We start from the raw sequence: 14,954 nt of genomic DNA on the forward strand, positions 1-14,954 counted from the left end.
TCTCCCAGTAGATGTTGCCAGAGCCTCCTGTCCTGCTAGGTTTGGGGCATCTTAGGAGATTCTGTGCCAGCAATCAAAACCAGGGCCGAAGCACAACTCTAGCAGTCCACTTGCAAAGTTCTGAAAAACCCATTTGGTGGTTGTCAGTAGGAGGTAAATTAAAGCCTTATGCATTGAGAGGCAAATAACCTGAAAAATGTACAGAGGCAATGAATCCTGAAGTTACCAGGCATCAAAATGTTTTCCAGAGTTAAGCTAGAAAATCTATGTTTCCTATTTTTCAACTATTTTCTAAAACCATGTGAGAACTGCTGAACTTGGCTCATGGGTTTAAGATGTTATTTATCAACTATATGTAAAACTATTAAGTAAATTTACATAAGCATCTTGTCTACTCTTTAGTTTGAAATAAAATCTACCCAAGATCTAAGTAACTGAACAGGACAAATGTTATGAATCAAATTAAATAACCCGATGGTTTCCTGATAGGGAAAATATGGTACTACATAAAACATTTATCAGATATTCAGAAGTAGACAACAAAATAGAAGACCTGAATTCAACTGAAGTCTGGTAATATTAAGAAACTAATCTAAGAAATGTTACTTCAAGTCCTAATCACTTTTAAGACCGAATTCTACCTCTAACATATAAATCTATTCAAATGGGAAGAGAATCTCTCCATTTAACAATACGTAGGGGGGAGAAATCTCCTTCACAGTGAAATTTTTAAAGACACACTTTATATAAGGAGACCACTTAGTACTATGCTCAACAAGAAAATTAAAATGTAATCAGCATGATGGGAATATTTTCTTTGGTCTTTTTTAGCTCTGAGAATGTCTGAAGTCTTGAGCTATTTTTACATGCTCACCTTGAAGGAATGGATTTATCTTTACACTATATACCTTAATATCATTTGGAAATGGTAAAAACAGAAATAACTAATTTTCTTTTTCAACAGGGGAGCAAGGCAAGGTTTCAAACAGATACACCCTTCTCAACACATCACGGGTGTGAACAAAAGAACACCATCTTAAGCTCGCTTTTAGATTTTTTCAATTGTTTTCTACTAAAAAAAACAATTGAACTAAGGTGTTTACTAAATAAATAATAGACTTGAGAAACCAAAGAATTCTACATTTCCTTATCTGACCCTAAATCTACTAACAAAGTATCTCTAAAACTATGCACTCATTATAGAAGAGGCAGTTTGCCAATAATTGAAAAAAGCCTACAAAATTAACAAATGAATACTATTCTGACACTAGAAAGCTGGCAATGGTTGTACAAGCTTTCACCTTCTAAAACCATAATCAGAACTGGGCAGATTAATCAACATTTTAACACTTCCCATCTGTACAAGTGCTCAAGGTAGTGCTTACTGTCACTTGACAAGTTGCTTAGCATTGCAAAATTTGATAATTCATGTCTTACTGAATTTTTACTGACTTGGAAGAAAATAAAACACCAATTAAAAGCAGATGTCACCTTTAATTCTAACTGGCTGACAAACTTCTAATTTTTTTACCCAATTCAGAGACAGAATGCATGTAGATGACAGTTTAGACAGTTAAATATTCAAAGTCACTGATATCCCCCACAAATTTGCAAGTGATTTTCCAGAACTTAATCCCATGGGGCTTTATCTGGCAAGCATCCAGAAAGAATAGTTTCAAGTAGTCATCTAGAAGGTAAATTTATTGTTACATTTTTGCAAAGGCTGCACATGCTGATCAGAACATTACTAAATTAATATTCTCAAGATTCTTATCTTTACCTTCTTACCTATAAAAAAAATTCCAAAATATATTGCCCCTCTACTAAAATTCTAGCTAATAAAAAGCTAAAAGACTTAATAAACTGTATTTAACCTACCTTCATGCTTAAATGATCCAAAAGCTAAATCACATCCAACTGAAATTTACCATAAAATAATAATAATAATCTGACTTGAGTTCTCATGTTTTTCAATGTCCTTTAATACTATAATCAGTCACAAATTCATTCACTTTTGGTTCTAACCATGAAGTATGAACAAAACTTCTTAAATTCAATGTTTTGGAAAGCAGCACAAAAATAAACAGATGCCAGAGATTAAACACACACACACAACAGGAAATATTAATACCTACATTCTTGCAACACAAATTTCCAAATACACGAAAGTAAACTTAAAATGTAAAAAGAATTAGGACATTTTTAATCTTCTAAAGATAGCTAGGCTGGTGTTTCCTAATGCTATTCCATCTATGCACAAAGTAACTTGGAATAAACCTCTGAGTTCTAAAAATGCTTATTATAATCTATGAAATTTTTCTACAAAAAGAAAACTTCTGGATTTTCTCCAACACCCCAGTTTCAAAGACAACATTAACGTGAGTCCTGTCCCTATGTCCAGAAACACTGACCACAGTTTCCACAGATTACCTTTTAATGATCTACGCAAGCTATCAAAAGCCAGAACAAGCTGGTACCAATCAGGCAAAGAGGGAAAAATGAATCCCAGAAGGAATCACCACAGAGATCCCAATCACAATAATGGGGTCCCTAGGAGCAGCAAAGCCGATCAAGCCCTTTGCTTCTGTGGACTCATTGCCTAACAATCAAACTTGGCTTAATAGTTAGAAGGAGTAAAGGAACCAGGTTGATCCTCTTTTGTTCACTTCCTAGGTCTAACAGAGTATTTTCACTTTAACAGAAAGCCTGCCTTGAAAGAAGAATCTGGGGAAGATGAAATGGAAAGGTGGTCACAAAAAGGGGATTTAAGGGGGTGGCCTACCTGGGACCACTTTTGTAGGCCTCATCTTTGCATTTTCATCCTGCTTCATGCATTGCTAATCAGAGATCCACTGGAAGCTTCAGAACCAACTGAAAGGCCTGGCAGGGTATTTGGCTTTCAATTCTTCTACTCTGTTTATTCCCAATATATATTCATCAGGCTTAGGAACAACTCTTGAACAAGGGCAGCCGCTCCGCAAGGAAATGTAAATTACTGACATGTGCTGAAACGTGGACTTACCACCACTAATGAGCACATTAAAGGAAAATGCTCACTGGATGACTGCAGCCCTTTTACTTAACCCTGTGTGCACAGAAAGCCACAATTCAACATCAATTAAAAGGGCTAGCTGCAAAACAGTAACAGAGCAGCCCCTGTCACCACTTGTAATACCTCAGAGACTGAAAAGCTAAGACAAACACGAAATTTCTACACTTCCTCGACAAAAAATATTGTGCAAAACATGGATTGTCAACGTGGTCAGCTTCGGTTAAGATTTGTGAGACCCGTTTAAAAGCCATCAGGACTTCAAACAATTTCCTAAGATCTCTGGTTGTCTAAAAAGAAAAGAAAGGAAATAAAACACAATGTACTAAACTACTGGTTTCTTCATTGGTCAGTCAACAAATTTGGACTTTGGCAATCTAAAGCTCACCAGGGCCTCGGGAAGACTGAAAAGTTGAGAAGCTCGTCAAGAAAACAATTATCATATAAACTAATGATTTAGATCTCAAGATAAACAAAATATTTGCTTTACATGAGCAGGGCCTCATTTGCTGGGCCACAAAATATTTGCCATAATATAATCTGCAATTTATAGTAGAAAAACCTAAAATGAAATGTGAACAGATACCTACTTTCTAACTTTTGAGATAAATTATGATTTTCAGGGACTCCTGGCTGGCTCAGTTGGTAAAGTATGCAGCTCTTGATTTTGGGGTCATGAGTTCAAGCCCCATGCTGGGTGTACAGCTTTTAAAAAATAAGTTATGGTTTTCATAATTTAAAAATAGCATTTTTAATTTCAAAATAAATGTGGCAATAGAATGAAGGTACCATTAATATATTAACTTGCTCTTTTGACTTACTGTGTAACATTTGTTAAAGAATACTATTATATAAGTAAGCACTTGTACTATTAACATGTTTGAATATAATTTTATCATTCTCGGGGCGCCTGGGTGGCTCAGTCAGTGAAGCATCCTACTTCAGCTCAGGTCATGTTCTCACAGTCCGTGAGTTCGAGCCTTGCATCAGGCTCTGTGCTGACAGCTCAGAGCCTGGAGCCTGCTTTCGATTCTGTGTTTCCCTCTCTCTCTGCCCCTCCCCTGCTCATGCTCTGTCTCTGTCTCAAAAATAAATAAAAACATTTAAAAAAATTTTTTTAATTTATCATTCTCTGATGACCTTAAAAACATGCCAGATTTTTTTTTAATGTTTTATTTCTTTGTGAGAGAGAGAGACAGACAGGACGAGTGAGGGAGGGGCAGAAAGAGGGAGACACAGAATCTGAAGCAGGCTCCAGGCTCTGAGCTGTCAACACAGAGCCCCACACACGGCTCAAATTCATGGACCACAAGATCATGACCTGAGCTGAAGTCGGACGCCTAACCAACTGAACCACGCAGGTGCTCCAAGCCTGCCACATTCTTAAAGCTTCACACCACCAAAAAATTAATCACAATAACTAAATACCACAAAACAACACATTAAAAATCTGGTTACTTGCTCTTTATGAATTCTGAGTAAAAAATTGAAGTTTTCCATATATTGTGCACAGTTAAACCCCAGTTTTTTAGGGGCGCCTGGGTGGCGCAGTCGGTTAAGCGTCCGACTTCAGCCAGGTCACGATCTCGCGCTCCGTGAGTTCGAGCCCCGCGTCGGGCTCTGGGCTGATGGCTCAGAGCCTGGAGCCTGTTTCCGATTCTGTGTCTCCCTCTCTCTCTGCCCCTCGCCCGTTCATGCTCTGTCTCTCTCTGTCCCAAAAATAAATAAACGTTAAAAAAAAAAAAAAAAAAAAAAATTTAAACCCCAGTTTTTTAGAACCCTCAGGGCTTGAAAGAATAGACCTCAGTCAAAAGAACTGATCACTGACTAGAAGGTGATTGGCAAGGTCTTCTCTTACTCAGGAGTACGCCTGCTTATGCGTTGGGAGTCCGGCAGCTTTGTCTTTTATCTTAAAGAAAATGTACGGTGATCCAGGTAATTTGCTCCAAGTATAAAAACATCTGTCTACTTCCTAAAAGAGATGTATTTCTGCATTACTGGTCACTTTTGTGGCACCTCAGAGAAAACTGTTTTATCTTCCAGCTCTTCTAACTCAGTATCTTTTAAGACCTGTAGTCAATCATCCCCATTGCTGTTTTTCACCTCTACCAAATCCTGTGAAGGCTACTGCTGCCCCTTCGCCCCACTCACCAAAACCATACTGGCCAAGGCACCTGGAAAGCGAGCCCTCACCATGCGTGTTGTTGGTGCTGCTGTGACTGCCCCACACTTGCAAGGATAGCTACCACCCTATAGACTCCCCTCCAGACCACCATCACCGCTTTCCTCTCTTCTCTTTCTTCTCTATGCTCTTCTCCTTGTTTCGTCTGCTTCTCTTTCCCACTTCTAGCTTTTAGTGGGGAAACCTCAACTTCTACAGGCAACTCTTTTTTGTCTTTTTTTTTTTTTTTGGTGTTAATTTTTTTTTTTAACATATGAAATTTATTGTCAAATTGGTTTCCATACAACACCCAGTGTCCATCCCAAAAGATGCCCTCTTCAATACCCATCACCTACTCTCCCCTCCCTCCCACCCCCCATCAACCCTCAGTTTGTTCTCAGTTTTTAAGAGTCTCTTATGCTTTGTCTCTCTCCCACTCTTTATGGAGCCCCTTTAGGTCTGGAAATGTCCTACCAGCTAAAGATAACAAGAGGCTTACAACAAACTATAAAATTATAGTCTTACATAAAAAGAAAAAAATAATGATGGGGGAGGGAAAAAAGTTGAAAACATTTTAAGGCTTTATTTTGTTTTGCTCTATAACATGTTGTAGAATCTCTCCGTCACGTCAGAGGGAGCATGGCCCAGTATGAGTCAGAGCACGACAGGAGCTGTAGATAGTGCCAGGGCGATCAGAACGCAGGCCTAACAGCTGTGTGGCCCTGAGCAACTAACTTGTTGACACTCTCCTTCTTTTTACTTCTTCCATCTATGAACAGTACTGAAAACCTAGTATCCACCTGTAGGGCTGTTGCGAAAAGCAAATGGAGTTACTAAATGTCGAGTGTAATCGTGTCCGGCACATAATTATCACTCAGAACAAGTTAACAATCTGCTAAAGATAGAAATCTCATCCATTCGTTATCAGGGTCTAATAAACCTTATTACTCATAGTCTTCATCTAGATTCCTTATTTCCTTCTCGTCTATTACTACTCACTTTTAAAAGTGCTTTTGTGGGGCGCCTGAGTGGTGCAGTTGGTTAAGCGTCCAACTCTTGATTTCAGCTCAGATCATGATCTCACAGTTTGTGAGTTCAAGCCCTGAGTCAGGCTCTGCACTGACAATGCAGAGACTGCTTGGGATTCTCTGTCTCCCTCTCTCTGCCCTTCTACCCTGCTCTCTGTCAGAAACAAATAAACATTTTTTAAAAACTTCTTTTACTTTTGGGGTGCCTGAGTGGCTCATTCCGTTGAGCACCTCGGTCTCAGCTCAGGTCATGATCTCATAGTTCATCCTCTCTCTCTGCCCCTCCCCCACGTGCGCTCTCTCTCTCTCTCTCTCTCAAAATAAATAAACTTAAAAAAAAAACTGCTTTTGCTTATAAATGGTGTGATGAAGGATGGTAATGGCAGGAATGACATTAAAAACCACAGCCTTTATATATTTCACTAATAAACATAGGCTCAAATTTAACTCCAAAGCATAAAGATTGCAAAACAAATTTACCATTAACAAATATGTATGGAAAACAAAGCCATATTACATTAACAGTCACAGACATCCAATATTAAGATTCTGTCATGTAAAAGAAATAGGAAATAGATCCTAATAAATGTTTGTTAATTACTTTTAAAAATAAAAATGTACTGGGGCGCCTGGGTGGCGCAGTCGGTTGGGCGTCCGACTTCAGCCAGGTCACGATCTCGCGGTCTGTGAGTTCGAGCCCCGCGTCGGGCTCTGGGCTGATGGCTCGGAGCCTGGAGCCTGTTTCCGATTCTGTGTCTCCCTCTCTCTCTGCCCCTCCCCCGTTCATGCTCTGTCTCTCTCTGTCCCAAAAATAAATAAACCTTGAAAAAAAAAAATAAATAAATAAAAATAAAAATGTACTTCAAATGAGCATAGCGTGAATAGCGAGGAGATTAAGCCACTTCCCAAAGTTTGTCTCATGTTTGGAAGTATATATAAACAATTCCACTAAAATTGGCAAAGAAGTATTTATGATTAGTAAGTAAAGTCGTAAATAACAGGAATTCAAAGACGAGTAAGTAAAGGTCCTTGATTTCGCACATAATTAATTGTAAGGCCAGAAAAGAATGCCAGAGTGCAGAGGGAAGGAGTAGTCAGAGAAGTCTTGCTCTCTCTGACTAGAATGTTCTTTTCCCATGACATCTCAGCTTAATGGTCACCCTCTCTGAGAGATTCTTTGGTCCCACCTTCTCTAAAGAGGCCATCCAGTTAACTTATGGCACAGCATTTCTCAATTTGGGGACCTCAGAACCTCTTTCATTTTAAAACTCTATTGACCTCAAAGAGCTTCTGCTTATTCATGTTAAATCAATATTTACAGTGCTAAAATTAACAAATTTTTTAAATATTTATTTGTGTGACTCTTGATCTCAAGGGTTGTGAGTTCAAGCCCCACGCTGGTTGTAGAGATTACTTAAAAATAAAATCAAAAAATAAACAATAAAATATTTATGAATTTTAAGAGAATTAACCCTTTTTTTAACGTTTATTCATTTTTTAAATTGTTTTTAATGTTGATTTATTTTTGATAGAGAGGACACAAGGTGAGTGGGTAGGAGAAGGGAGAGAGGAGACACAGAATCTGAAGCAGGCTCCAGGCTCTGAGCTGTCAGCACAGAGACCGATGCAGGGCTCAAACCCACAGACCATGAGACCATGACCTGAGCCGAAGTCAGACGCTTAACTGATCGAGTCACCCAGGCGCTCCAAGAATGAACCCATTTAGAATTAACAATTAGAATGAACATTTTCATAACAAATAAGTTAGTAAATGTTTTACATTTGCACAGACTTCTAACATCAAGCTTAATACAGCTGGAATATCCTATCTGTTCTGGACTTAATCTGTTACAACATACATCGTGTGGCCACACGAAAACTCTACTGCAGAGTCGTGAGTAAATGAGTGGGGAAAAACTATTACTCAAACATTTTTTACTTGGCAGAGTCTCTGAAAAGGTCCCAAGGATCCCCAGGTGCCCCCAGAACATGCTGGCAGCCAATACTCTGCCACTCACCCACTTTTTCTTCCTCTTTACAGCATTCAAATGATCTGACTTTGTGAATTCACTTCTAACCACCTACCTCTCTGTACTTGAATATAACCTCATGAACACTCAGATTTTTATCCTGTTCATCTTGACTATATCTGTTATCTAAAAGACTATCTGGCACCTTCCCACTCTTGCCACAAGATAGGAGATAAATCTCTTATGAAAATGAAACTATGGTTTTCCATTTGCATCATCCTTCTGAAAGTAATCCACATATATGCTTACCCTTTGCTTACGCTGTGGGTTCCTTGTGACTAAAACCCCCCTATACCAAAAACAAAACAAAAACCTACACCAAGAGTGGAAGGTGCTCATCCTATTATACTAGGTCATTTTTCCAAACTGTTTCAAGTGTTAATGGATATCTTGTGAGGGCAGGTAAGTAATGATCTAATAAAATAATAAGACAAACTAAAGACTTGAATTCTCAAATTCTTATTCTAGTACAAAAACACAATCAAAACATGATTATTTCTTTTGGCAATTAATGTGTCCTTGAGACAATCATGTCTACTTTAATCTAAACACACATCATAATAACATAGCAGGGTAAAAACTCTTTGAGAAATGCAGTCCTATGTAAAAGATCACCTTAGCAGAAGTTGCTTATGAGACATAAAAAATACTTCAGGGGTACCTGAATGGCTCAATCGGTTAAGCGTCCAACTCCTGCTTTCGGCTCAGGTCATGATCTCAGGGTTCGTAGAATTGAGCTCTGCATCAGGCTCTGCAGACAAACTGACAACATGGAGCCTGCTTGGGATTGTCTCTCTCCCTCTCTGCCCCTTTCCCACTCCCCTTCTCTCTCTCAAAATTAACATTAAACAACAACTAAAAAAAGGTTTATTTATTTTTGAGAGAGACACACACAGCGTGAAAGCAGGGAAGGGGCAGAGAGAAAGAGAGAGAGAGAGGGAGAGGGAAACACAGAATCTGAAGCAGTCTCCAGGCTCTGAGCTGTCAGCACAGAGCCCAGTGCGGGGCTTGAACTCCAGAACCATGATATCATGACCTGAGCCAAAGTCGGACGCTTAACTGACTGAGCTATCCAGGTGCCCCCCAAGCCTCATTTTTTTAATTAAAAAGAGATACTTAAATGTGATATCTGGAATAAAGATAGGCACCTCCTTACTACCCTAGATTAAGCTCTTTTAACAATTTTATTTATTTATTTATTTATTTATTTATTTATTTATTTATTTAGTGGCCAGCCTGACATAGAAGGGAGCTTCCTTTTACATCTTCCCTCTGGTCTAATGAACAGTTTACACACGAGACAGTTTACACACGAGAAGGGCACTTCTTTACCATTTATGGTGCCATGCTATAATCAAGAGGTCAAGATGGGCTGGAAAAAGCTAAGTTTTTAGAGAGCATACTTTGACTTTAACATCAACGACAGACACCAAACTAAAGGGTAAGGACAAAACATTCTCTTTCCCCTTGTGATGAAACTATGTATTAAAGAGTAAAGGCATACATTTTAATGACAGGATAACATTTCAAAGACAAGGCTAAAATCCTCTCACAGGATGTACAGGAGAGCTTTAATTTCTCCCAAGTTTAGTAAATTCTCCAAGACAATCAACTAACACTGAACCTATTATTTACTCTATGATAATCCAGCCTACCAGAACAACGTGGGATATAAAAACATACTTCTTTGGGGGGCAGCACCTGGGTGGCTCAGTCAGTTGGTTGAATGTCTGACTTCAGATGAGGTCATGATCTCCCAGTTGTTGTATCCAAGCCCCACATCAGCCTCTCTGCTATCAGCACAGAGCCCACTTCATATCCTCTGTACCCCTTTTTCTCTGCCTCTCCCCTGCTGGTATGTGCACACATGCTCTCTCACTCTTTCTCAAAAATAAACATTAAAAAAAAACATACTTCCTTGGAGCCTAATGTACTTCCTTTTATTGATTTTAATGAAAAGTTTCAAACATAATGAAGATTAGACAGAACGGTATCATAAAACCCCAGTTATTGATTACCCAGATTCAACAATTATTTTAAAACTCATTTTAAATTTGTATTTCAGCAATGGTGTAACCAAGTTAGCCTTCTCAATATTATGTATGCCCTTATACCATTAATAATATCAGACACTGAACTAATGGAAGCTACCCTAGTGAAATGGCATTTTATGTATATTAATATACAACCAATTCTGTTTATACATTCAATACATTTTATAGAAATTATAGCATTCTAATCAACAATGGCATTCGTAAGGCTATCATTACTAATCAAAACATTTCCTTTTAAGTAAAATATAATGGTTAACAAATGTAACACATTTTTTCAAATAGTTTCTTTTTAAATTTTTTTTAATGTTTATTTATTTTTGAGAGAGACAGAGCATGAATAGGGGAGGGGCAGAGAGAGAGAAAGAGAGAAAGAGGGAGAGAGAGAGAAAGAGAGATTGAGAATCTGAAGCAGGCTCCAGGCTCCAAGCTGTCAGCCCGGAGCCGGACACAGGACTCAAACCCAGGAGCTGTGAGATCATGACCTGAGCTCAGACACTTAACCAACTGAGCCACCCAGGCACCCCTCAAACAGATTCTTATTTCTCTTAACACCTATATTCAACAACCAATGAGCATGTGAAGAACTGAATAAAAAGCTAAGAAAATATACACATGTGCCCACACAGGGATGTAAACAAATATGCCATATGTTGGGAAGTGTGCACACACAAGAACAGAATACTCCTAGTAAATTAGCCTATCACACACTGTGCTTCATTCAATATGGTGTCTCAGGAGCTTTGTAACAGTATCTTTAGATAAGGTCCAGTCCAAAAACAAAACCCCAGCAATCATCTCATTATTTCTGCCTCTTTGCCCATGTTGGAAAGCATGCACTTAAAAGTTTAATTTTAGAATGTATTTGAGGCAATAAGAATCATTAACTATACATAACAGTGATAATTAATGTTACCTCATTTAATCTGACAAAATCTTCAATCTACTACTTTCACTAGAACAACAAAAAGTATTTCCTACTGAGTTCCTTCTAAATTTAGGGATTATATACAAATAAATAGATGAAACTCAATTTTAAGAGATCACAGTTACTATAAATTAAAAGTAGCATCACAACCTAAAAATACAGGGAGGTTTCTCAAAGTGCCCTTTCTATATTTCCAGAATTCCAAATTTTAATTCAGCAACTTTTCTCACCTATCAAACAGTGAGCAAGCACCTACTGAAAGTTTCGGTAATACAACAGAATTAAAAGCATGATTTCAACTTTCTACTCATTTACAAGTTGAGTGACAATCAATAGATGACAGATAAAAATGTGTACAGCCAGGGCGCCTGGGTGGCTCAGTCAGTTAAGCACCTGACTCTTGATTTCAGCTCAGGTCATGCCCTCACAGTTCCTGGGATTGAGCCCCACGTCAGGCTCTGCACTAATATCTCAGAGTCTGATTGGGATTCTCACTCTCCTTCTCTCTTGGCCCCACTCCCACACATGCTGATGCATTCTCTCTCAAAATAAACAAATAAACATTTAAAAAATGTGGTATAGCCATACCATGGACTTATCAGACTTAGAAAGCAATGAAATTTTGACACACACTACAACATGGATGAACCTCAAGGACATTATGCTCAGTGAAATAAGCCACACATAAAAGGTCAAAAGTTATATGAGTCCACTCATAAGAGTTACCTAGTATAGGCAAATTCATAAAGACAGAAAGTAAAACAGACCTTATCCTGGGTAGGGGTGGGAGTAGTAGAGAGTTACTGTTTTCGTTGTTTTGTTTTTGCTTTTTGAGAGAGAGAGAGAGAGAGAGAGAGAACGAGCAGGGGAGCGGCAGAGAAAAAGAGGAACTGAAGATCCGAAGCAGGCTCTGTGCTGACAACAGAGAGCCCAGTGTGGGTTCAAACTCACAAGCCATGAGATCAATACCCAAGTTGAAGTCGAACGCTCAACTGATGAGAGTTACTGTTTGATGAGTACAGGGTTTCAGTTTTGGATGATGAAAAATAAAACGGTAGTGAGAGTTGCACACTGTAAATGTACTTAATGCCACTGAATTGTACACCTAAAAATGGTGAAGTGGGGAGGCGCCTGGGTGGCTCAGTCAGTTAAGCATCCAACTCTTGATTTCAGCTCAGATCATCGTCTCACCATTTGTGGGTTTGAACCCCACATCGAGGTCTGTGCTGACAGTGCAGAGCCTGCTTGAAATTCTCTCAAAAGCATTTACAAAAAATAGAGAAAAGGGGCCCCACGTGTACTAAAATTAGAAAGATAGAGAGGATTATTAGCATGGCCCCTAAGCAAAACTGACATGCAAATTCATGAAGAATTCCATATATTTTTTAAATAGTGAAAAGGGTAATCCTATGTTATATAATTATGTATAATTAAATATGTATGTAATTAAAAATTTTCTAAAAAACTAAGAATTTCTCCTAAAAATGGACCAAAGTGAAAATAAGTCTTAATTTCAACTTACACTTGTGTCATTAATGAAGGAAATGTCCTAACTTACCTCAAACATGTTTACAGCAAAAATAGACATTTTCCTATGGAATTTGTAATCTATGCAGATGAAATACTCATGACAACTATTAACACAGAGAATGCTGATGGAAAAATGGGGGGAAGGGGGGGACTGTACAATTGCAAATTCTTTTTTGAGAAAGAAAGAGAGAGAGAGAGAGAGAGAGAGAGCGAGCGCATGAGGACAGAGACAGAGAATCCCAAGCAGGCTCCATGCTCACCATGGAGCCCAACACAGGGCTCCATCCCACAAACCATGAGATCATGACCTGAGCCAAAATCAAGAGTTGAATGCTCAACCAACTAAGCCACCCAGGTGCCTATACAACTGTAACATGTCTACATTTTACATGAAATAGTGTAATATTACCTCTAAGTAGACTATATAAAGTTAAGGATGTATATTGTAATCCCTAGAAAAACCACTAAAAAATGTAAAAGGTCTAATAGGTAACTTTAAATGGAATTCCAAAATTTAATATAATCCAGAGAAACAAAACAGAAGGAAAAAAAAAGTGAGACAACCAGAAAGCAAACAAAATGGTAGCCATAAATGCAGTCACACTAGTAATTTATTAAATGTTAGTAAGTTTTACTGGAATTGCATATTGAAGATGGTTACACAATTCCATGACAATACTAAAAAGCACTGAATTGTTTATGACAAAAGGGTGAATGTTAGGACATGGGAATTATACCTCAGTAAAGCTGTTAGTAAAGAAAATAAGGCAAAGCGCCTGGGTGGCTCAGTCAGTTAAGCATCTGACTCTTGATTTTTGGCTCAGGTCACAATCTCACAGTTTGTGAGATCGAGCCACATGTTGAGCCCCGTGTCTGGCTCTGTCTGGCTGTCTCTCCACTCCCCCCCCAACCCCTATCACCCACTCATGCCAGAAAGAAAGAGAGAAAAAGAGAGAAAGAGAGAGGGGGGGGAGAGAGAGAGAGAGGAAGGAAGGAAGGAAGGAAGGAAGGAAGGAAGGAAGGAAGGAAGGAAGGAAGGAAGGAAGGAAGGAAGGAAGGAAGAATTAGGCAAACCAAAAAACCTTAATTGTCTAAACACAACTTGAAAAAGATATGGATTATTAGAATGATTTAAAAAGCATGACCCACCTACACACTGCTACAAGAGACATGTTTTCAACATAAAGAGTCAGATGTGGAAATATATATTGTGTGAACTGTGAGCATAAGACACTTGAGTCTTCAAACATTAAGCACCCTATCTGAGATCACATAGCTACCATGTGGCAGAAGAAGAATTGTAACTAATTCCAGACTGTGCTAATAACTGAAGGGGACAGTAAGGAATTAGGGGAGAAGGAAAGTTCACAGGATAAAATTCAAGCTATTTTAACCAAGCCAAGAGCAGGAAATCCCAACTTCATCAAATCCTAGATTCATTTTTTTTTTTTAATGTTTATTTTTGAGAGAGACAGAGTGCAAGTGGGGAAGGGGCAGAGAGAGAGAGAGAGAGAGAGAGAGAGAGAGACAAAGAATCCAAACTGGGGTCAGCACACAGCCTGACGAGGGGCTTGAGCCCACTAACTGTGAGATCATGACCTGTGCCAAAGTTGGACACTTAAACGACTGAGCCACCCAGGTGCCCCTCAAATCCTACATTCTTAACCTTCCTATTGAAGGCATCCCCAAACCCCACAAACCTGTATGAATTTGCCTTGTCTACACCCTTAAAAAATCTCCCTAAAAATAAAGGAGGATTTATCCATGTCAGAGCATTTCTATTCAAATCTTCAAATTCTTCAACAAATATTCTAGAAGCTGAACTCTAATCCAACACACAGGAAAATAAACTTCTCAAACGTTTCCAAAGACATTCTGTTATGATAAGGGTTTTATGAAGTTATTTCATAAATCCTGAACATAACATTTAAGAGTCACAATTACAAATATACTATAAAATTGTCAGAAGGGGAGCGCCCGGATGGCTCAGTCGGTTGAGCGTCCGACTTTGGCTCAGGTCATGATCTCGCGGTCTGTGAGTTCGAGCCCCGCGTCAGGCTCTGTGCTGACAGTTTAGAGCCTGAAGCCTGCTTCGGATTCTGTGTCTCCTCCTCTCTCTGCCCCTCCCCCGCTCATGCTCTGTCTCTCTGTCAAAAATAAATATTAAAAAAAATTGT

At 38.7% G+C, this 14,954-nt stretch overlaps 1 protein-coding gene and 1 pseudogene across 10 annotated transcripts in view; one reads left to right on the top strand and one right to left on the bottom strand.

Annotated features, from left to right (window-relative positions):
* Window positions 1–14,954, bottom strand: part of PCCA (propionyl-CoA carboxylase subunit alpha) — a 435,628-nt gene that overhangs the window by 336,376 nt on the left and 84,298 nt on the right. The window lies entirely within an intron of this gene.
* On the top strand, window positions 12,533–12,631 carry LOC112861849 (U6 spliceosomal RNA; annotated as a pseudogene).

This window comes from Puma concolor, chromosome A1, assembly GCF_028749965.1.
Source record: "Puma concolor isolate L17-30 chromosome A1, mPumCon1.1.hap2, whole genome shotgun sequence".
NCBI lineage: Eukaryota > Metazoa > Chordata > Mammalia > Carnivora > Felidae > Puma > Puma concolor.